At 33.9% G+C, this 22,880-nt stretch overlaps 2 pseudogenes; both read right to left on the bottom strand.

Moving 5' to 3' along the window:
• Positions 1-4,669: 4,669 nt before the first annotated feature.
• On the bottom strand, positions 4,670-6,190 carry LOC143579538 (GDSL esterase/lipase At3g48460 pseudogene; annotated as a pseudogene).
• An 11,190-nt stretch (positions 6,191-17,380) lies between these two features.
• On the bottom strand, positions 17,381-18,601 carry LOC143579551 (adenylate isopentenyltransferase pseudogene; annotated as a pseudogene).
• Positions 18,602-22,880: the final 4,279 nt, after the last annotated feature.

The following is a 22,880-nucleotide window of genomic DNA, read 5'->3' as shown; positions in this document are numbered from 1 at the left end:
TCATTATTCTTATAACTCGTAAGTCGCCTCGCGCGCAGTTTTTATTATTTTTATAGATCCGTAAGTCGCCTCGCGCGCAGGCTTTATTTTTCTCATAGATCCGTAAGTCGCCTCGCGCGCAGGCTTTATTATTCTCATAACTCGTAAGCTGCCTCGCGCGCAAGTTATGTTACATTATTATCGAGATGCGCGCTCTACCTTTTATCAGGCCTCGCGCCACTATTGTTATGATGCGTGCTATATCTTATTCATGCCAGGGCACCATCATTATCATAAGACCACAACATGTCACCATCATGAAGAAAACCTCCCAAAACTCAAAGACAATAAAGACAAGGCCGAAGAAAAGGGAAAAAACCGCCTCATGGCCTAACACACCTCATAAAGTCCAGCGCTCCACCTAGACGCTTGCGCGCCCAGGAGCAACGCTGGACTTGGGGGGCTTGTAGGGGTATGTTACTAAACCCGGTTTTACGACCCTAAATTTATTATGTTTGGCTTATTTTATTATATGGACTAATACAATGTTATTGGGCTGAGGGGGTTTTGTGGAGGTAACCCTAACTGGGCTAGGCCCATTAGGGTACCATGATGGTGGCCATGAGGCTCTCTATATAAGGAGGTCTCCACCTCCTTATTAAGGGGTCATGCTCAATAAGAGCCACCACCACTTTTTTGTGTCTGTAAACAAGAGATCTCTGAGATTTCTTAGCAGTCACCTCCACGCCCCCGAAAAACCATTGCAGGTCTCAAGCAATCGAAGAAGAAGATCAAGGCGTGGTTCGTTCATCTCGAAAATCCGTGGAAACATCGTCATGGATCAGGTCAGATTCATTTCATGCTTCGATAATCTCTAATGCAGTGTTTTCCATGAGAAAACTAGCCTAGCAACCTCGCCCTTTGGCTCATAATGTTCCACTTAAACTTTGGACGGATAGCGGCGTTTGTAAATTTATGAGTGGTATGGGTCAACCGTTATTAATAGAGAAGTCATTTTAGCAAAATGATTGGGTAAAGCGGGGAAAAGGCGGTTTGCTTGTGTTCTAGTTGATGTTAAAGTAGCATCAAACCTCCCAATTGAAATAGAAGTGGAATACCCGGAGGGTCTGAATAGAGCGGCCTAGGTGTGCCTGTTGAATATTTCTTTTCAATGGAAGCCTGCCGTTTGCAGCCATTGCAGTGTGTTTAGTCATTCCTTTAAGCTATGCAAAGCCCGTACGTCCTAAAACAGAAGAGGATCTAGAAGCTTTGAAGCCCAAAGTGCACCCAACTCAACCGCAAAGGGCCAAAAAATTAATTCATTAAACTTGTATGACAAAACTTAAATGAACTACAGTTAGCAAATTTTAATGCATATAGAGACTTGTACTATATGTAAAAGGTTAAGCACATTGGATGAATAATTTTAAATGTGAGAGAAATTCGAGATTTTAACACACACACACACACACACACATATATATATATGTGTGTGTGTGTGTGTGTGTGTGGGATGGTTCAAGAGAGAAATGATATTACTGCAAGAAACGCGAGAATTAATATGGGCCACTAGTTTTGTTTCAAGTTTAAATGTTTAAAGCTAAATAAAGAAAGTATTAATTATTCTCTTTCTTCAATTAATATAACTAATAAAGCATAATACTTATCTACTTAATTAATATAACTAATTAAATTATTATAATTGAAAAATATTAAGAACTCATTTATTTTTATAACTTATTTTTTGTGTCTTGAATTTTTATCCTACACAAGTATAATTTATTTATACATTAAAATTTCTTTCTATCCAAAACTAATTTCTTCAAACTCAATATATTAGTATCCAACAAAACATACTTACATTATATGAATAATACCAAAATACTATTTTACATGTGTTTGCATTAAAAATCAACAAAAAACATACAACCTACACAAAAACGTATAATCTACACTTGTTCTAAGAATAAGACAACATATAACCTACACACGAAAACATATAACATACACACGAAAATTTTATCTTACACAAATACAATTTATTCATACATTAATTTCTTTTTATTCAAAACCAATTTCTTCAAACTCAACATATCAATATCCATCAACACGTAGTTACATTGTGATAAATAATACAAAAAACTATCTTACACATGTTTGCATTAAATGTCAATAAAAAATATACAACCTACACAAAAACATATAATTTACACTTGTTCTAAGAATAAAAAAACATATAACCTACATAAGAAAAACATATAACTACGCATGTATAGGATATGTGTATCTTTGTATAGTTTATATAATTGTTGATGTCGAATTCCATATGTAAGTCGTATGATTTTTGTATGTTGTACGTTTTTATCACTCAAAACAAGTGTAGGTTATATAACTTTGTGTAGGTTGTATATTTATTGTTTACATTTAATGGGCACATTTGTATGATATTTTTTTATTATTATTTATGACAATAATTTTTATTGGCATACCAATTGAAAAAAAAATATTATGTTTTGATATTTAGTGTTAAAAAGCATGCTAATAAATTGAGTGGAAATTATTTTTTTAATATAAACAATAGTATTATATGAATAAATTGTATTTATGTTGAATAAAATGAAGAATGTGTAAATAAAAAATAAAAGTAAAGTAGGGTTTTATCTTTTTAATTATTATAGTTAAATTAGTTAAATATATATTAATTAGAGAGAGATTTATTATGCTTATATTAGTTGTATTAATTGAAGAGAGAGTGTGCATTTACATCTTTTTTATTTATTTTTAAATATTTAAAACATAAAATAAAAATTAGTTGCTCATATTCATTTCTCTTATTTCTTACAATAATTTGATTTATTTATTGAACATAAACATATAGATAGATGGATAGATAGATAGATTACGGCTTATTTCATTTAAAAGGGTAAAATGAATAAAATAAGTAATTTTTAGGTCACGTGTATACAAAACATGAGTGACACGTAAGCGTCATGTTGAAAACTCACGTTCATCACTTAAAGTAGCTTGCTTTGTTATATTTTTAAAAAAACTAACACACTATACAAATAATAATAGGGATAATCTTTAAAATGTCTATTTCTAAACTTATGTCAATAAAGTTCCAAAAATGCCTATAGCTCAATAAAGTTCCAAAAATGCCCATGCTTAATAAGTTTGGTCTCTAACTTATTTACTCTATCCATATTTTTTGTTAAAAGACAATTTGAGTGCTTAGTTGTCACTGTTTCATTTGTTTGTCACTCTCACAAAATAAACATCATGTGACTCAGTCTTTTCCCTCTTGATCTTGTACTTCTTTGTCTAGGAAGCAACTCCATCTTCTCTCTTCTCTACTACATTTTGATGAAACAAAGCCTTCACCCATTTCAATATGAAATAATTTAAAGATCAAGGTTTTGTGCCGACTATGTATAAGATCGACAGCGCTAGAGTTGTTAAAAGATGACAGAGAACAGTAAAAGAAGAGAGAGATGGTAAAAGAACAAACTTTGACCCTTACTTTTTTTGTAAGGGTATTTTGGGCAAACCCCCTAATATAATAACGGCCTACCGAACTATAACCGCTTCGTAACCGTTTGTTACCACCAACCGATTTGAAATCTCCACTACGCAAAAATGGCTACTAATCGTCCTCCAAGGTCATACGGCACCTTCGACTCGGATAATGAAGTGCACCGTCGTGATGAAAGTCCAGTTTCATACGGTGCCATTGTCTCGAATTATGAAGTGATTCGTCAGAGACATGAAGGTTCTATGTCCAAAATGAAGAGACTGATGAAGGAAGGTGGAAGTAAAGGTATGAATGAAGTTGCTAGACATGTGGCTAACGACACTGAGCACATCGTGCGTGATTTCGGTCAGTCTTCCAGGGAGGTGATAACCGGTGCAGCGTATGGTATAGGACGCCTTGTGAATAGCATGATACTGTTGGTGTTAGGTTTCATTATCTCGGGGATTTGCAAGTTCTTTAAGCTGCTGCCGATTGTCATCCGGGCGTCGGAAAGGTATACAAGAGAAGCAGAGCAATATGATATGGAGAGAAGATTGGAAGACGATGAGAATGCGATTGCAGGGCTGAAAGAAGTGATTGAGAGTATGGAGACAAAGATGACTAAGAATCATGCTAATGAAGTTGAGCTGGAGAGTAGAATTGTCGAAGCTAAGAAGGATCGCAAAGAAGATGCTAAAACTATTGCAGAGCTTAAAGAAGTGATGGAGATTCTGGAGACTGAGAAGAAAGAGATTCAGTATAATGAGGTTAAGTTGCAGAACAGAATTGTTGAAGTTGCAAAGGCTCGTGAAGAAGATGCCAAACAGATTGCAGAGCTGAGGCAGAAGGTTGAAAATCTCCATGAAGTTCAGATACAGAAGCAAAAGGATCTCGAGAATGTCCTAACGTCAGAGAACTTTTAAAGTAGAGAATCTTCACGTGAAAAGTAGAGAGCAACCAAAGAGCTTTTAAAGATTTCGTTTATATACATTTAAGATTAAGATATGTCCTGCTTTTTTTTCGTGCGCTTTTTTCTTTTTTTAATAATCATACATTCACTTTTAGTTGTGAAACATAATTTACACCGAAAGACAATCTACTATGAAAATATTTTGTCTTTTTTCATTCACGAACGAAGTGTATGAAAACCAAGACCCTTTCGGTATCATCATCTTCAGATTATGCAACTTTTTTCAATAGATAGGGGAACGGAGGTTGAGCAAACGCGCCGTCAAGAAACAATCTTGACACCACCTTATTCAACCCTTCTGTCACATGCAACCCATCCCAACTCATATACCGCGACGGATGTTTGCACGTGGTCGTCCCTGGTGCTCCACACGTGCTCCTCGGATCTAAAATAAAGTTGTATGCTCCACCTTTACTTCCACAGCACGTTTCAAATGGCTTAACAAAACCATAATTTAAGGCATTTCGATAGACCTCATGGTAAGCATGCCAATCATCACCATACACAATTACAGCATCTGGAAACATTTTTCGGAGATTATGTAGTTTGGTTTGTAGTACCATGTTATGGTGGTAGCTTTCTTTGTTCTTTATTGCCACACAACCGATCTGGTCGAGTTTGGTTGGAGGGGGATTGAGTATGAACGAAATTGGGAAACAACCGGTCGCGGGTAAACCTTGTACAACAATGTACTTTGCACCCATCTTCAAAAGTTGTTTTACAACTTCTGTTTCGTACTTTATGGCTAGCTTTCGAATAGTTTTGGTACTAATGTTAGATCCAGTAATGTAATTATAATCATTTGTTGACATCTCACCGATCCAAACTAATGCACGGTCAAACAAGATCTTGCATTCAGACGGGGTTGTAAAGGCGTCTTTACATCCATATCTCTGTATATTAGAGAAAATATATTAGTTAACGTTTATTACGATATTTACATCATAAGACATGGACCATGTATTAGAGAGAATATGCTAGTTCACGCTTATTGTAATATTTTAATCATAAGTAGGAGATATGATTTGATTAGATTTCTTTCATGTATTAGAGAGAATATGCTAGTTCACGTTTATAACTTGCTAGGTTTTATAATATTGTACCTTGATGTAGTCTTTGAACCAAGCAAGTTGTGTTGTAAGTGATTGAGGGACGGTGTCCAATGTGATGTTGTTTTTCACGAAGAACGAAAACGGGATGGCGGTGCAGCCAGCAACAGCAAAGTTGACGCCATGAGTGGTGTCAGCCTTTTTGTTAAGGTAAGGTGGGAAGTAGGGTAAGTTGAGTGATTCGGCTATGAAGTCAATAACTAGACGGCCGTCAGAGTATCGGTTGGTGGGGCGGTGGAAAAACGTGTGGCCGTAAGGGTGACTATCGACATGGGGGAAGATCGATGGTCTAGTGGTGGCGTTGAAGTTGCCAGTGTCGGTATACGAGTCTCCGAAGACGTAGACTTTGTTGAATGGACGAGACTGTGGAATAGCTAGGGAAATAGGGGAGTGAAGAATTATGAAAATGCAAACTGTAACAAGGCTAATATTTATAAAAGAAGACATGTTTAATTTGTTTGTTATTAGATGTTCAACTTTGGTTATACATAAGGAGTTTTTATACATGGTTGGTTGATTTTCATTAATTATCAATGTACTTACCAAGCTTTTGGAACATGCGTTGTTAGGAAAATAATCAGAATTGGACCTATAATGTAATCTAGAACATTTGGGCGTATAACGTCATGATACAATAGCAAAGTACCCTTAATTACATATTATTTAATTAAAGTATTGTGATGATTTGATTATGGACGTTCTCTTTGACATATTAAGGTGTATCAAGATTCCATTTTGACATATTATTTAATTACATTTTGATCTTTTGGATCAATATGTGAGAAACATGCGTGTGTAGCAAGGCTTGCACTCTTGTGAGCTAGAGTGGTGTATTTACAGTGGATCAAGTTACGTTAAAACTTGTTTCATGCAAAATGAACAAACATGAGAAAGTGTTTACTACCGCCTGAGAACGTAGAACTACTTCCTCATGTACAACATGTCATGAATAGTATTAATAATGTTACACATTTTTTTATAATAACTGTTTTTCTATTTAGGTAAGTACACAACATTTTCATTGTACATGTTGGTTGAGTTTTAAGACTGATTAAATAAAAATATTTTATAAGCATTAAAGATATGAAAGCTACATTTACAATCCGACAAATCTGCGGTTGATAGAATAACACATTTTTGCCATGTACATAGTCATGTGGATAGAGTGTGTTTATAACTTCCTTTTAGTATGTTTACATTATTTTAGTGATTATAAAATAATTAATAACAATTTAGGCGTAGAAATAATGTAAATTTTTTTGTTAACGGTCTAGTTAAAAACAATGGACGTTGACTGTTATTTTTGACAAATTGGTGGTTGACCAAATAACTTTGCCCTAAAGTGGAGCAATAATAATGTTACCTTTATCTTCTATTATCTTGATTGCTCGTGTCGGGTTTTTATTGGTTTCTTTACAATTTTCATATGCATATGATTTTCATACACCATCATAGATCTTTACACACCACTTTTCGCTTATACGGGCCGAATAGAACCTGAGTCCGGTTTGTTTGTGTCAGTCTCTATTCGAGCTATTGAAGTCATATACGGCTCGTATAAGGCTATACAGGACGTATAGGGTGCAAAAATCTGATTTTTTGTCCCACTCTGTACACTTGCAGTCATGTGTGGCTTATATGGCCCGCATAGCCCTATATGATTCATATAGACCTTTACAGTCACCATAAGAATGGTTTATGATGATCACATCCCTTTTCATTTCGAAACCCGGTTGTTGTTGGTTAGATATATGGGTATTGCATTGATTCCTCACATTGTATTTTGATGAACAAATTTGGCATACTTAGACCACCCGTAGTGGCAACGTTGCCAGTGCGTTATGTGACGAAAACGCGGGGGGTACACCGCCCCCCTGCGTTATGTGAAGCTTGTTTTTGGCTACGTTGTATACAAAATGCGGGGGTTGGCACATAAATAAAAAAAAATAGTCGTTGGGTGGGTGGGTTTGGAGCCGTTGGGAATTTAAAAAATAAATAAATTATATTAATTATATTTATACTATATAAACAAACCAAACTCATTTTTTTAACACACTCCTTCCACTTCTATACGAATTTATATCTTTTACACTAATATTTCTACCATCATGTTTCTAAACAACAACCAAAATATTCTCGGTTTCGGCCAATATGCCCGTCAAGGCAACCAAAATCCACAAACGAACCAATCTACCGCCTCGACGCCAACCGTACCCGTCCCGCAAATGTTTGACCCACAAATGGCCGCCTAATTTCAATATCTACAAAACTCTATGCCAAACGCGGTGCCCGGTTTCCAAAACCCGACGGCGAACATTTTTGCCGGTTAGGGTTCTCAACCCGCCCCGGAGACCCAACCCGAGGTCGAGTTCGTGCCGGAGACACAACCCGTCCCGGAGACCGTAGGCGGTTCGAGCCAACGCGGACGTTCGAAAAAACACGCAAAGAAGCCGCCGGCGAACATCGGGTTAAAAAAGCGGTGATAGCGTGGAGTATCGACGAGTGCGTACTATGTGCTCGTGCTTGGTGCCAGATATCGGAAGATGCCAAATGCGGTAGGTTTTTAAAATGCATGTATATTTTTTTAAATTTCTTATAACAAACATTAAACTTGTAATGTTTTTATTTTTTTAGCGAACTATCAAAAACGGGGGTATTTTGGCACAAAATTATAGAGAGGTTTCACAACCTTGGCGGGGACTCGCGTCGAGAAAAAGATTCGCTACTGTCGAAATAGGGCGACATAAACAACAAATGCTCGGATTTCCATACGGTTTTCTCTCGGATGAATCGAACTAGGAGTAGCGGTGTCTCGGACACGGAAGTCATGGAAAACGCGTTGGTTGAGTTTCAACATAAGGTCGGCGGGACCTTCAACGACTTTGGCATTTGGAAAGACCTATTGAGGTTTCACCCAAAATGGGGCTTGGTGTTGGATGCCGAAGCCGAAGCCGACGGTGGCCCGAGTAAAAAAAAGTCTAAAACATCGTCTTCGGTTGATCCAGACACGCCCCGTTCCGACGCTCGAAACTTCAACTTAAGCGATAATGACCCCGTGAATACTATCGACATGCCTCAGCCGGGGGGTAGAAGAACGAAAGGCAAAGGAAAGGGGAAAGGGGCCGGTTCGTCGTCAGCAACGGGTTCGAATCCCGAATTGGAAAGCCAATTCCAATTACTGAACTCTCGACTCCAAGATTTACACCAACTTGTAACCCAACGACTTCAAGTAAATTTGGATGTCGTTGACCTACTTCGAAGGAATGAGATGGACAAAGACATCGAGATTTTATCAAACGAGCTATCCGAAGACGACCCGATAGTCCAATCTCTAAAAGCCACTCGACGAGCGAAAATTTTAGAAAAATATAAATGAGTTTTAGTTTTATTAGTATTATTTATGTTTTTTTATTTTTAATTTGATGTATTTTTTTTTAATTTAGTTTAACGTATTTTTTATTTGAAAGTTTAATGTCATTTTTAATTTTATGTTAATTTATTTAAATGATTTAGTATTTAAAAAAACATAATAATGACTGGGCGCCACGTGGCGCATAATCCCTTTTTGGTTATTGGATTTACGTGTTAGACCTATTGTGGTGCACTTAATCATTGCTAATATTTTTTTTATAAAAAGCATTTAAAAACTGAAGTTAACGTATGCTAAATCTATGATTCGGGTAAATGAGCCTCATTCGTAAATCAAACATTTTATATTGAAACACTTTGAAATCTCAATCTGAAAATGGTAAGGGTCAAAACAAGTATGGCCAATATCAAGGTGTTGAAAGTCGCTGGACGGACTCCAGGCGACCGGCTGGGGAGTTGGGTGTACTCAAGTTACTCGGGGAGTACGCGGACGTAGGAAATATAATAAAAATTAATTTTTGGATGCTATGTATATGTCAAATATCATTAGTTTCCTAATCATTATAAAAAATATGTGAATATCAATATAAATAAGAGAAAAACTTTTGTTCTTTAATATTATATAAATGCGAATTATGTTTTGTTTTTAAGTCAAAATCGGCTCAATTTCATCGACTAGATATGATTTTGTCCAACATTGACCACCTTTGATCGATTATTAGTAACTAGACAGAGCTAAAGAAACTCTCCACGGCGACATACCTTGTAGCGAGTACTCAGGGAGTATTCGGCCTTATAAACCTACTTTTACAGAATTGGCGAAAATGACACTGCATAAAAATTTGTTAACGTTAGAATACATCTTTTGAAAATATGTTAATTTAGTTTGGATTAAAATGGTCCTGACCTAAATGAGCCTAGATTGATTTAGAAAAATAAAAAATAATACAAAAATCAATAAACCTGTGACATTCCCTAAATTATTTATTTGCATTTTGTATGCAAGGATAACGCGTTTATAAACATTAAAATTTGTTGATTATTTTATAGACTATAAAATAAGGGTGTGCATGGTTTGGTTTGGGGCGGTTTTAAGCCAAATCCATAACCATAACCGATATGTCGGTTAATGGATGACCATAACCATAACCATAACCAACCGTTATGGCGGTTTTGGCCAATCGGTTTTGTAGGTTATAGTGAGTCGGTTATGGGTCGGTTAACCGTAACAAAACAATGTAACTGAGCTTAAAAGTTTGATGCCAGTTATTACAAAAAGCGACATGACATAATCTAACAAATTGTATAATCCATAATATTAATACCAAATATCCAAAAAAGATGACATTATATAATCCAATAATGAAATTCGACTTAATTTGATAACAAATGTTGAACCAAAGACATCAAACTGATATAACCCAACAACTTATTAGGTGGAAGTTAATTCCAAACATATTACACATATTTTTGGTTACATAAATGGGTCGGTTCGGTTATAGCGGTTATGGAATTATCTTTAACCAAAACCGACCCATATTTGACGGTTTTTAAAAATTCATTAAACCGATCCACCGGTTATGTCGGTTATCGGTTAAAATTAGTTCGGTTATGGTTCAATTTAACACGGTTAAGTTGCCAAACCCTACTCTAAAACACAAACACTCCCATCTGATTCTACAAACAATGGATGAAGCCCAAATAAATGCATCAATGATCAATGTGTAAAGGCCCAACATTATGTAAATAAACCCAAATAAAACTGGCCCACCTTTGCAAAACCCAGCCCAGCCCTATACTAGTTTACCTCTAATTTTGTATTTATAGAAAATTCAAGTCAGCATTTTTAATCGAATATTATTGTCAGATAATTATCGACATAATATCAACTAAGATTAAGGCATAATTCTTAACAAAATATGACAAATTTAATTCAAATATAATGTGTATGACAAAAGTAAAAGGATATGACATTTATCTTACAAATTTAAACTTGTGACACAAGCATATTCTATAACGTATTTAAATCCAATTACCTTAAACTAAACAATAATATCACATAAACTTTCTAAAAGTCGTATCTAACTGCTAACACGCATAATATTATTTTTGTTATAGTTACCATTAACACAACGACATAGTCGTCTTTAAAAAGAATAACAAAAAGGTTTTATGTAGATCGATCGGTTTTACATAAGTCGATTGCATCACTTCTTGTGGTAATTTAAAAAAAAAAAAGAATAACCATAGATAATGATAATCAAAACTTTTAAAATTGTAATACTGTATTAAAATACTCTACTTTTATTATTATTATTATTATTATTATTATTATTATTATTATTATTATTATTATTATTATTATTATTATTATTATTATTATTATTATTATTATTAAACCTTCCCATATGTCCATTTGCTTGTCACATAAGCCTAGCATGTCAACTTTGTTAAGAAATTTAAATAAAAGAAGTTGCTAAACTAATGAATTAAAACAAATTCATATATCCTACATATAGCACAAGATATCAGTAACGTAAGTACTAACAAAAGAATTTAAAGAAATAATTATAAATAAATAATGAAAATATTAATAGTAAATATAAAGAATCTAAGTAAGTAAAGTTATGACCATAAGACATATTTCTATCCTTCTTCTAAAAGTCCTTAACATTAATCATACGTCTCCAAATAATCATGTCATCAAGTACTATATCCTCGGAGAGGTGTAGGTCTATCAAATCATGCATAATCATCTCATCGCAAGTCAATTTGGTCTACCTTTACCCCCATTCCCTTTATAGTCGAAATCTTTTCTACTGATATAACAGGATTCATCTTTTGTCTTCTCTTCACATACCACCTAGATCTCTTCTCTTTTATCCTATTTGATATACTAGTTACCCCTAATCTTTCCCAAAAACGTTGTTTCTTATATGACAAAGTAGATAGCTAAAACTAAAAACAACATTCTATTGGCCATTAATTAACACAATCTACGTGTTGAATGTTCTTTTTAGACTTCTTAAACGACACAATGCTTTAGTATAACTCTACATATTATATATATGGTACGTGTACATATACTGCATAGTGTACATGCAAGCATAACAATATCGTGAAACCTATTTTCTTTTATAAATCTTTCTACACACGCTATAGATTTTAACAAATACAAAGTATGTGAACAATGGCCAAATTCTTCAACGTGAAGTTCCATTGTGAAGGTTCACAAAAGCTGCATGTGGTAACAACATTTACACTAAAATTTATTACTTTTGAAAAGACATCTAGTATAGAAAATTATCATTAAAGAAATTACAATTTAAAAAAAATCATGGTTAGATAAGGTTCTATGAAAATGAGTTATTCTCTCATGACTTCATGTATGTTTGCATGCGTATTATTGTATAGATGTGTGGATGAATGACATGAAATGACGCTATGTATATAAGTATAACTTTATTTTCAAAAATTATTTATAATTATTATACTCTTATAATGTATATTTTAATATTTGACTTGTTGGAGTTATTTGTCTTGTAATGATATTTATTAACAACTTGTTTAATAAACATCATTTGACTTTAATTTTTGTTATAAATTGTTTTGTTAAGTTATGTTTGGTTACTAGATTTTTTCTTGTCCACAAAACGTCTATGTAATAGTAATTAATTAAGTTGATAAAATATAGATTATAATTAATCGTATGACCTAATTTCATTTGATGAAAATGACAAGAAGTTAATAACAAAATAAGTATTAACCCGAGGTAGTTTAATACTCGGCTTACAAATGACATAATTATCTAATAATATTCAGATTACGTGGTATAATTATCTCTTATGGTACTAAAAACATATGCTACAGAGTGAACTTATCCGCCTCTCATCCTAACCACCACCTCATCTCTCGCTTTCTCTTTCTCCCTTTCCCTCCCCTTCCTCTCCTCATAGCCTCGTCTGCTGCACGTTCGAATTGTCATGCCTACTTCACTCTCTTCTCTTGTACTAACTTATGTCCTTCACTTGGCAGTCATCTTTTCCAAACGACTCCTACAATCATCCTGTTGTGGATGCTCGAATATATTTTTATAGCTAATGGGATAGTAGAGCAAAACAATAAGACTCGTCTTTATGCACATGAATAATGACAATTCCTACAAAACAATATTCAGATCAAGTCATCTTTACATTACACTGTGTGTTACATTTGTTTATGTGTTTGAGCAAAGGAGTCAATTTCTAGAGTCCGAATACTATACATGAATTTTTAGTTCATGGGTTTGGTTATCAAATACTATTCATGAACTTTTAGATATTGGGTTTTCTTATATAACCTATTTATTTAATGAATCAAACTAACACAACTCATTTAATAAATGTGTTAACATGACCCATTAACCTGATTTTGTTTAAGGTTTTTAAAAGTACTCCCTTTAGAGAGTTTATTTTAAAAGTGTTCGTTTTATACGTTACTCTAAACTACTAATTATCGATTTTATGTTCTACAATCATTCACGTCAATTTCTCTAATCACTTCCTATTTAGACGAGCTGGCTCGACTTGCCTTTTCACTTTTTAGCTTAACGAGGTGAATTTTTGAGCTCAATCGCGGCTAGTAAAAAGCTAGAATCAACTTGTAAAACGCCAAAATTCTATATAACTACATGTTTCAAAATATATATTAGTATATATATAAGGTCGAAATCACGTACAAATTAGTAATAAACTGTGTGCAAATCATGTGGTGACAAATATACTCTGAATAGAGTAAATATGTTACAACAAAATACAAATATAACAACAATAATAATGATAATTGTGCTACCATTTACAACTAGCGTAATTAATGTTACTCTACTTGTATTTTTTTAGAACAAAGAATTTGACACCGCACGAACTTGTTCTTCACTTCGTACCCTTTGCATGTTAAAAATTATTTATATTTTATTTTAACACTATATATATATAATTTATAACATATACATAACATCATATTTATAGTTTATATATATTAAAGTCTGGTTTTTAATTTAAACGAGTTAAGCGAACAAACCAAGACGCTAGCTTACCTTGGTTTCGGATCGCCTCATTTACAAATATGCCAATTTCAAGTGTACTTTTTAAACAAGGCTAAACATGCCATAAATGTAATGTTTTTAAATAACGTGACATGTAGACGACATCTTAATGTGTGAGTTCGTTGACTGCAACAAGTAATGTTGTGACATGTATAAGACATCTTCATACATATTCACTACTATGTCTTCATAGATACCAACCATCGATTCACCACTTGTTTTATTTATAACTAGAAGTCATGACCCACTATAGTGTAAAATAGTATTTGAATTTATTAAGGTACCGTGATGTATATGGTAAAGCATACGTTACCACTTTTGAAGATCAAATGAAGTGAATGGTGAAAACTAAAAGTCCTCACAAACAGTTTTGAGAATTGTATATATATAAATGGTTTTATTCCTAGCAAAAATAAAGCCAAAGAGTGGTGTTAATGTTATCAGCTTATAACTATAATCACTTTTATCATTAAATGTCTAGTTTGGATATACAAAAGGTGGTATTTTCAATGGTATCGGTACCATTGAAAATACCAAATCAAATTGTACCAATATTGAAAAGACAAACGAATACTTGTACGGATTGTGTTCAGTCGTTACCAGTTCGATACAGTACCAATACTCGATACAAAATTGCTCATCACTAGAATATATAAACTGAATAATAAAAACAAAATTATTTTTTTTTTAAAAGCAAAAAATCGAAAGTACCATAAGAACATCCTAAATACTACTTTAAACTCAACAATTATGCATAACAGATTTTGGAGTCTAGGTTTGATGTCCAAATCAATAAATCATAACTATATTATATGAAAGAAATAAAGAAAAAGCTACATAATTCACATTTAGGTTTGCTAACTTGGTTCGGTTCATGATACCTAAATTCAAATTCAACATGAATATCTGATTATTCTATGCTTGAGCCTAACAGTTTTTTTTTTTTTTTTTTTTTTTTGGAATGACCAACGAATGATCGATTTTATTAAACAACACAAACAAACAGAGTACGCAACACGGTTAAGCTTAGCGGGAAACTAGCCACGGCACAAACCACCAAACCTCTAAAAATACAAAAAACATTAACATGTCAAACCCAACCCGGACAGTCACAAATTAAACCCACATCAATCTACCTAAGACAAATGCGCTCCTCTCGACCTAATTATAAAGACACACATTTTTTATTTTTAACAAATAAAATAATTAATAATTTGAGTAACAGTTCCATTGAATAGAGGAGAATTGTTAAGGAAGCAATATTGCGTGGGACCATATGATTGTGTGGGGACAGTGGGATGCATAGAACCCACTGCCACTGCCACTGCCACTGCCACTGCCAACTGCTCGGACCGGTGCTCCATATACACCAGCCAATTGTGATTCAGGTGGGTGGTGGTGCAACCACACCACCCTTGATGGGCACCACAATCGATTCACAACACTACAACAGCATGCTTTCAACTTAAATTTCTATATTATTATTTCTTAATTAATTCTTAATCATTGGTTTTGGAGAACCTAATTTAATGTTCAATATGTAATACTCGTTCATCATTTATATTTTCTAACATTACACTTATATTTATCTTTGAATACATATATAAAAAATAGAGTTAAGTCCGGTTTCCGTTCCTATGATTTAATCAAAATTAAAACTTTAATCTGAAAGTTTAATTATTGCTTGAAACACACGTTGGTTTGCATTTTTTTTTCTCGTTTCAGTTCATATAGCTAACTCCGTCAGATATTTCGTTTTAACTCAAAGAGTATTTTAGTCATTCCATCATTGATTCTTTCCGTCATCAATACATTCAACACACACAATCTATGCATATACGATTTTATTTCAAAATCAAAATTTATTAATTTACTTTATACCTTATTTAAAAATGTTAGTGTTGTGAACTTATATATATCTTTCTAAGACATCTGACAAATGAGACGAAGAATAAACTTGTCGTAATTTAAAGAACACTTGTTAAATAAACAGACCGTGTATGAATTAACATGTCAAATCCCTAATATTTGGGTTATATTATATTTAAATCTATAGAAGTGTATATTCCTTTAAGAGAATAATAAAAAAAACGATAAATAACTTTAAATTGCGAACTCATTTACTCGTATACTTGTTTTGTAAACAACTTTATTATACGTGACATGTGCGTTATGTTAAAATTCATTAATTTCAACACAAACATGTCAACCGTCTAACTCTTAATCCAGTAAACACAAACCGAACAACATCTAACCTCTCAATCTCGACGTTATTGTCACCTCTACTCAAAAGATTATAATTCATTGATTTTGTTTGGTATTAACTTTAAGAAACAATAGAATGCGTCCAAAGATACCCTTTTGGGCTGGAAATGGAAACAAACAAAAAGGTCAACTATGTTTCTTTAAATTTAAATTCCAAAATTTTTAATTTATCATCAAACTTTTAAAATTGTAGAAACCAAAAAGGTGGTTTACTTTTAAAATAGTATGGGTTGGATCATGCTACATTATAGGTGGGCAAAAAATCCGGTTAATTGAACCGGTCCAAAAATTGAACCGAAAACGAGTTTGAAACTGATTATGTAGAATCCGGTTTGTAATTTTCTCTACCAAAATCAGTTTCAAACGGTTAACCGAAACCGATCAAAACCCAAACTGAAAACAATCATAACCTAGTCAAGAAACCAATTTCAACCCGAAATGAAACTGATCATAAACCGGTTTTGACTTTTGTTGACCAACCCAAACCGGTTTTGAGTTTTAAACCGGTTCATCGAGCGGACCCGAAAATTAAATCGAACCCGAGTTTAAACCGATTATGTAGAAACCGGTTTGTAACTTTCTTCACCAAAACCGATTCCAAACGGTTAACCGAACCGAAACCAATCAAAACCCAAACCGAAACCAATTGTAACCAGTTTCAACCCGAAATGAAACCGATCATAAGCCGGTTTTGACTTTTGTTGACCAACCCAAACCGGTTTTGAGTTTTAAACCGGTTTGACGGTTTGTCCACCTCTACAAGAACCGAAACTGGTCAAACCCAAATCGAAACCGATCAAAACTTGGTCAAGAAACCAGTATCAACCCGAACCGAAACCGATCGTAAACCGTTTTGACTTTTGTTGACCAAACCGGTTTCACCCCAAACCAGGTTTGTGCACCTCTACACTACACTACCAGAGATGGTTTGTAAATAATATATTCGGCTGTTTAAAAATTAAAAAAAATATAAAAAATTGCTAAAAGTAAATTTTTACCAAAACACACAAAACCTAAATACTTCAAAACTGGTCTGAGTGTCACTCCCTCCCAAATTATGAAAAAAAAAAAACTTTTACATTGAGTAGAAAAATAAATCAAGATATTAAAAAAAACAATAAAAATTTGTAGGCTGGAAATAGCTGGAAAACCTACTCATCCAAGAAATGTTTCACGATGTTCATGCTTGGCTCCACAACATGTTTCTCCCATACTTCCGCCACCCTCGTACCACCACCACCACCACCGGAATCTGACGTCATCATCATCGCCGCCCTAAACGCCTCCGTTGCTTCCACCCTCTTCAAATCCCACCCCGCGTCCCTCAACCGTAGGATCTTACTCACCTGCTTCTTCGCCAGCTGACACGTGTTATCCTTAATCCTCCTCACCACTTCCTCGTACATCTCCCGACCACCACTAACAACCTCGGATTCCCCGAATTTTTCAAAATACGTCTCAAACTCCGGGACACCAATCGCCTGACCCAAACCCGACTTGTTGACCCGGGTATTTTCACCCGACCCGAAATACTCCACCAGCTCTTCAAACATACCCGAATCCAACATCTCATCAACCCGTTTATGTAAATACTGATTCAACACGGGTAAACAAACATCCACCCAAATAAAACAACAATCATACCGGAAATCCAAGCTCACCGGACTCTGGTCGGGTCCATTAAACACATCCAAATTCGGGTCATACCGTTTAGTCACAAGCGAATAAATCAAACTATTCGACCCGCCAACAACAAACGGCAACCCACGACGGGATTTAATTTCGTTAACATATTCCGAAGCTAACTTTCGAAAATCCGAGGTGGTAAAAACCGGTTTTGTCGGGTCAATGGCTCCGAGAAGGTGGTGTGGGACCCGCAATTGGTCTTCGGGTGTGATTTTGTTGGTGGTGATATTAAGACCTGAGTAAACTTGCATTTTATCGGAGTTTATTATCTCACCGTTTGTGAAGTATTTAGTAATAAGATCGACTGAGAGTCTTGATTTTCCGGCGCCTGTGGGACCCATTATTATTATTATTTTACGTTTACGGTGACGGCGGATGGTGGTGGTGGTGGAAATGGGTGGTGGGTCGGGTTTAGTTGAAGGTGTTGAAGGTGGTTCCATATGGGTAATAATAATATTATTATTATTATTATTATTATTATTGTTGTTGTTGTTGTTGTTAGTAATAATATTGTTGTAACACGTGGACAAAGAATAAGAAGGTTGGAAGAAGGTGAGGAATGATTTGAAATAATTAATATTATGATGGTGGTGATAATAAGATGATGTTGTTGAAAATGGTAGTCTCATTAGGGTTTGATGAAGGTAATGACGAGACCATTAGCAGCTAGCATACAAAAGACATGAATGAGAGAGAAAGAGAGAGTTTGTTTGTTTTGATTAATATTTTGGGGTTTACAAAATGTTAGTGTTGGTTACAAACACTATTTATAAATATTAATATCAACTCTAACCTTGTTTTGTTTTGTTTCTCTCTCTAGATATATATAATATATATGAATGTATGTATGTATGTGTGGGTGTGGGTGTGGGTGTGGGTGTGGGTGTATCTTAGAGGAGTACTGACTGGGTAAAGAGATTGTCGTTTTCGTGTTGGATACGTGCAAGGTGATGATGAAAATCAAAAGCTGCTATAAGCATATATATATATATATAGTAATATAACTATATATAAATTTGGTCATTTTATATAATTACCGATGTTTTTTGTAATGTGAAATCTGCTGCATGATGGTAGCTAGTGTTGTTGTAAGATGTAACTCAATGTTGTGAATAATGATGTGGAATGTGATGTTGTATTGTTGAGTTGGTTTGGTTGGAGATGATGAACGGAGAGAAGAAATATGAAGGATTATTATCGGAATGAATAATGTTGGGGGTGACTGGGTGAGGAGTTAGTGAGTGGGCTTTGTTTTTATAGTGCCAAATGATAAAAAGCCCAAAACAAACATGGGTAGTTAATTAATTATCCAGTGGAATTTAAATATTATTAGTTATTACAAGTCAATATGTTGTTAAAGGCTGAAATTGGTCTTTTGCTAGCTTATTATTATCATTATTATTATTATTGTTATTGAAATCCTAATTTTTTTTCCACCTATTTAACCCCATGTCTTAAATGAGACTAGAATTATTTGATTGTAAGTCAAATATATTTATCACTAAACCAAGCTAGGATTACGCTGAAATAATGTTAGATTGTATGTAAATGTAAATAGACTGAAATTAGGTTTTGTCTAATAATGGGTAGCAAAATTAGAATTAGGGAGTGATTTTGTAAGTGGAATATATGATTTATAAAACATTTATATATATCTAGTGATTGTTGTATGTTTCTTAAAGGACTCGAATGGTTTAAGGTACGATTAGAGTTGTATAAAATAAGAACAAGTTTGGAACCGGTTTACTACAGCCCAAATCGAACCAGTTTCAGCAAAACTACTTCCCAAACCGATCCAGCTCACCAGTTCTAGGACCGATTTCCCTTTTAGAACTACCAAACCGGTTTTAAACTAGACCGATTCGAAAAAAATGGTTTTAAATAGGTCTAAACCGGCTAACCAGATTCTAAACCAAACTGAATCGGTTCTGACCAGTTTGAACATTCATGTTCTTAAACCGGTTTCTAAACCACACCGGTTTGGGTCAAACTGGTTTCGACCAGGCGTTGACCAAACAGTTTCGTTTGGGAAAAAAACCGGTTTTGTACACCTCTAGGTACGATCATACGAAACACTAAAAGACTAGTCATAATCAACTTTAGTACATTACATACTCTTTCAACTATGTTAGATTGTTAGGACTTCGTTCATGAAATCTAGTTAAACATAAAATAATTTTTGATACAATTTATATTTATCCAATTCCCAAATAAGGACAAACCACCCCGGTGCTTTGACTATATTTTCACTGGATGGTCTGCTTCCTTCACAATTGTTTTATTTTACAAGCTAAAATGGAGTCTTCAACTTAGTTTAACATATCAAGAACGTTCAAAAAAATATATATATATATATTTTATCTAGTGGTGCATATGTGATATGTCACATAATGAACTAAGCATTTTGATTAAGTGGAGCATGTTGAATGTTTTATGAGTCCCACTCTTTCACACTTTCGGTAATTCTAAATGATAAACGAATTTTGTAAGTGATAAATGCGCAATACAAAATATAATTCTTTGATTAACATTCGTTTTTGTATTCGAAAACTCGTTTCAACCGCAACGTTTATTTATCAAAAGGTACAAGGATAAAATGCTTAATTAGTTAATTTATATAGTTTTTAGACAGTCTTTACGGAAAACTCGTCTTTTTGAGAAACTCAACCTCTGGTATGTTGTTCGTTAAACTTCGTGTTAACTAGCATATTTGGTCTAAGGTTGGAAAAAGTGGAGATCCAAAAGTAGAAGTTAACTTCAATCTAAGCTAGAGTTTGACTCTTGATCTCTAAGTTATTTTAGTTGTATTCTTAGCGTGGGAATTAGGGTTGAGCACGCTTCAGTTCGGTTTTTGGGTGAAACCGAAACCGAAACCGAAAATTCGGTTTTTTCATATATACAAACCGTTCGGTTTCGGTTTTTTCGGTTTTTTGGTTTTCGGTATTTCGGTTTCGGTTCGGTTATATTCGGTTTTTTTTTTGTTTTGTTTTTTTTTGTTCTATTAATTGTTTTATGCGACTAGTTTCTACGTACAAAAATACATATTAACATTTACTATTCCTTTCACAAACTCTAATTTTTCTTACAAATCTATTGAACCAACAAACTCCTAATTTGTTTCGGTTGTTGTCGCATATGGCTTAGTATAAATATATTAACAATCATTTAAATTATTTATTTTAATATTTAAAGTTAATCGGTTCGGTTCGGTTTTTTCGGTATTTTTGAAATGGGTAACCGAACCGAAACCGAAATTTCGGTTTTTCAGAAAAACCAAAAAAAAAACCGTCGGTTAATGCTTCGGTTCGGTTTTTTCGGTTAATTCGGTTTCGGTTCGGTATTTTCGGTTTTCTGCTCACCCCTAGTGGGAATCAACTTTGGGTTTCTAAGGAAGTCTTGTATCATTTTAAATTGTTTTTTAGATCCAAAGAAGACTATATCAAATATGTTTACTAAGAGGATTAAGAAGTGTACCTCGTAAACAATGTTAGGTGTTTTTCATATGTCGATGATTTAGGAGAAAATGAAATAAAGTGAATCATAAGTTTAAGGGATGACATCATGTCTCTCTCTACAAAGTTTCATATATTCATTAATCACATCGGTACTGTTATTCTAAAGAGTTGAAATGGTCTCCCCATCTCTCAAGCTCAAATAGTAATACCGAAAAACTGAAACTGAAAAAACATAATCAAGCGGTTTTCAAAAATTCATAAACCTAAGTTCGACTTTTTGGCTTGGTTTGGTCTGGTTTGGTTTTAGGCTTTTGGCCCCCAAACAAATTCAAATCGAACCATGCACACGTCCTTAGCCTTGGTGGCTCCCGTCTTGCTCCAAACCGAAGCCACGCTCTCCACCCTTAGCTTATTCATCCCTATAATTTTATTTTAATTAGAAAACTAACACTTATAATATTCGGGCGTGTGCGTGAATGTTCTATTTAAACTTAAGAAGAGAGATAATCCAAAGATATAATCAACAGATTTAATTAAAGCTCATATCAAGGTTAAAGCAAAGGCCTAAGCTTAAGATTATTATCAATCGAGACACCTTAATATAAAATTAAAAATCCTTCGTAAATTTTAGATTATATAAGGATATTCTACAGCACAAAACTTGATAAAGAAACATTTAAATTTATATTTCATATTATTTATAAACTTCCCCAGTCCTACCAAGAGATATTTGTTATTTATGGGATTTACTAGTTTTGGTGGTCTTGTATGTTATTAATAAAATTGTACCCATCGGAACTCATAATCTTTTGTTGGCAATTGGGCACATTTCTAATACACAATTAAACCTGTTAATTAAATATATATATATATATATATATATGAGGCGATTATTTTATTTTTTAAAATAATTGAAATTAATAGATATGAGATATAAAGTGGTTAAGCGAGTCGTACTCGTGCTTGATACTTGTGATAAGTGTGTTGTCTCTAACTTGTTTAACATGATAAGACCTGTTTTGTCAGCCTTACAGTTTCTTCAGTATTATTAATGTTTATATATATATGCTATTAAAAGTTTATATAACTATATGACTCGTTTACTTTACAGAGTCCGTGATGCTAGTACAAAAATGAGAGATGATGAGCAAGATATAATACAAAAACAAAATTAACTATTTAATTCAAGAGTAGTTTATGATGAATATAGTCAAAATACATTGAACTGTAACTTATATAATCTTATATGCTAACATTGGCGAATCTAGTGTTTTTTTATGAGGAACTAGGGGGACGATCGTGATTTTTGAATATAATACTTAAAATTATGGACGGCGGCTGCCCACATACTTTACATGTAGGTACGCTACTACTTATTGATTGTTCTATATTTTCATCGGCAACGTTTTATAATGCTATATTGCTATAACACAGAATGATACAGAGGTTGTAC

This window comes from Bidens hawaiensis, unplaced genomic scaffold (assembly GCF_021521415.1).
Source record: "Bidens hawaiensis isolate Kalapana, Puna unplaced genomic scaffold, B.hawaiensis_p1.1 tig00029870_1, whole genome shotgun sequence".
Taxonomy (NCBI): Eukaryota; Viridiplantae; Streptophyta; class Magnoliopsida; order Asterales; family Asteraceae; genus Bidens; species Bidens hawaiensis.
This window is presented reverse-complemented; position numbering and strand designations above follow the sequence as displayed.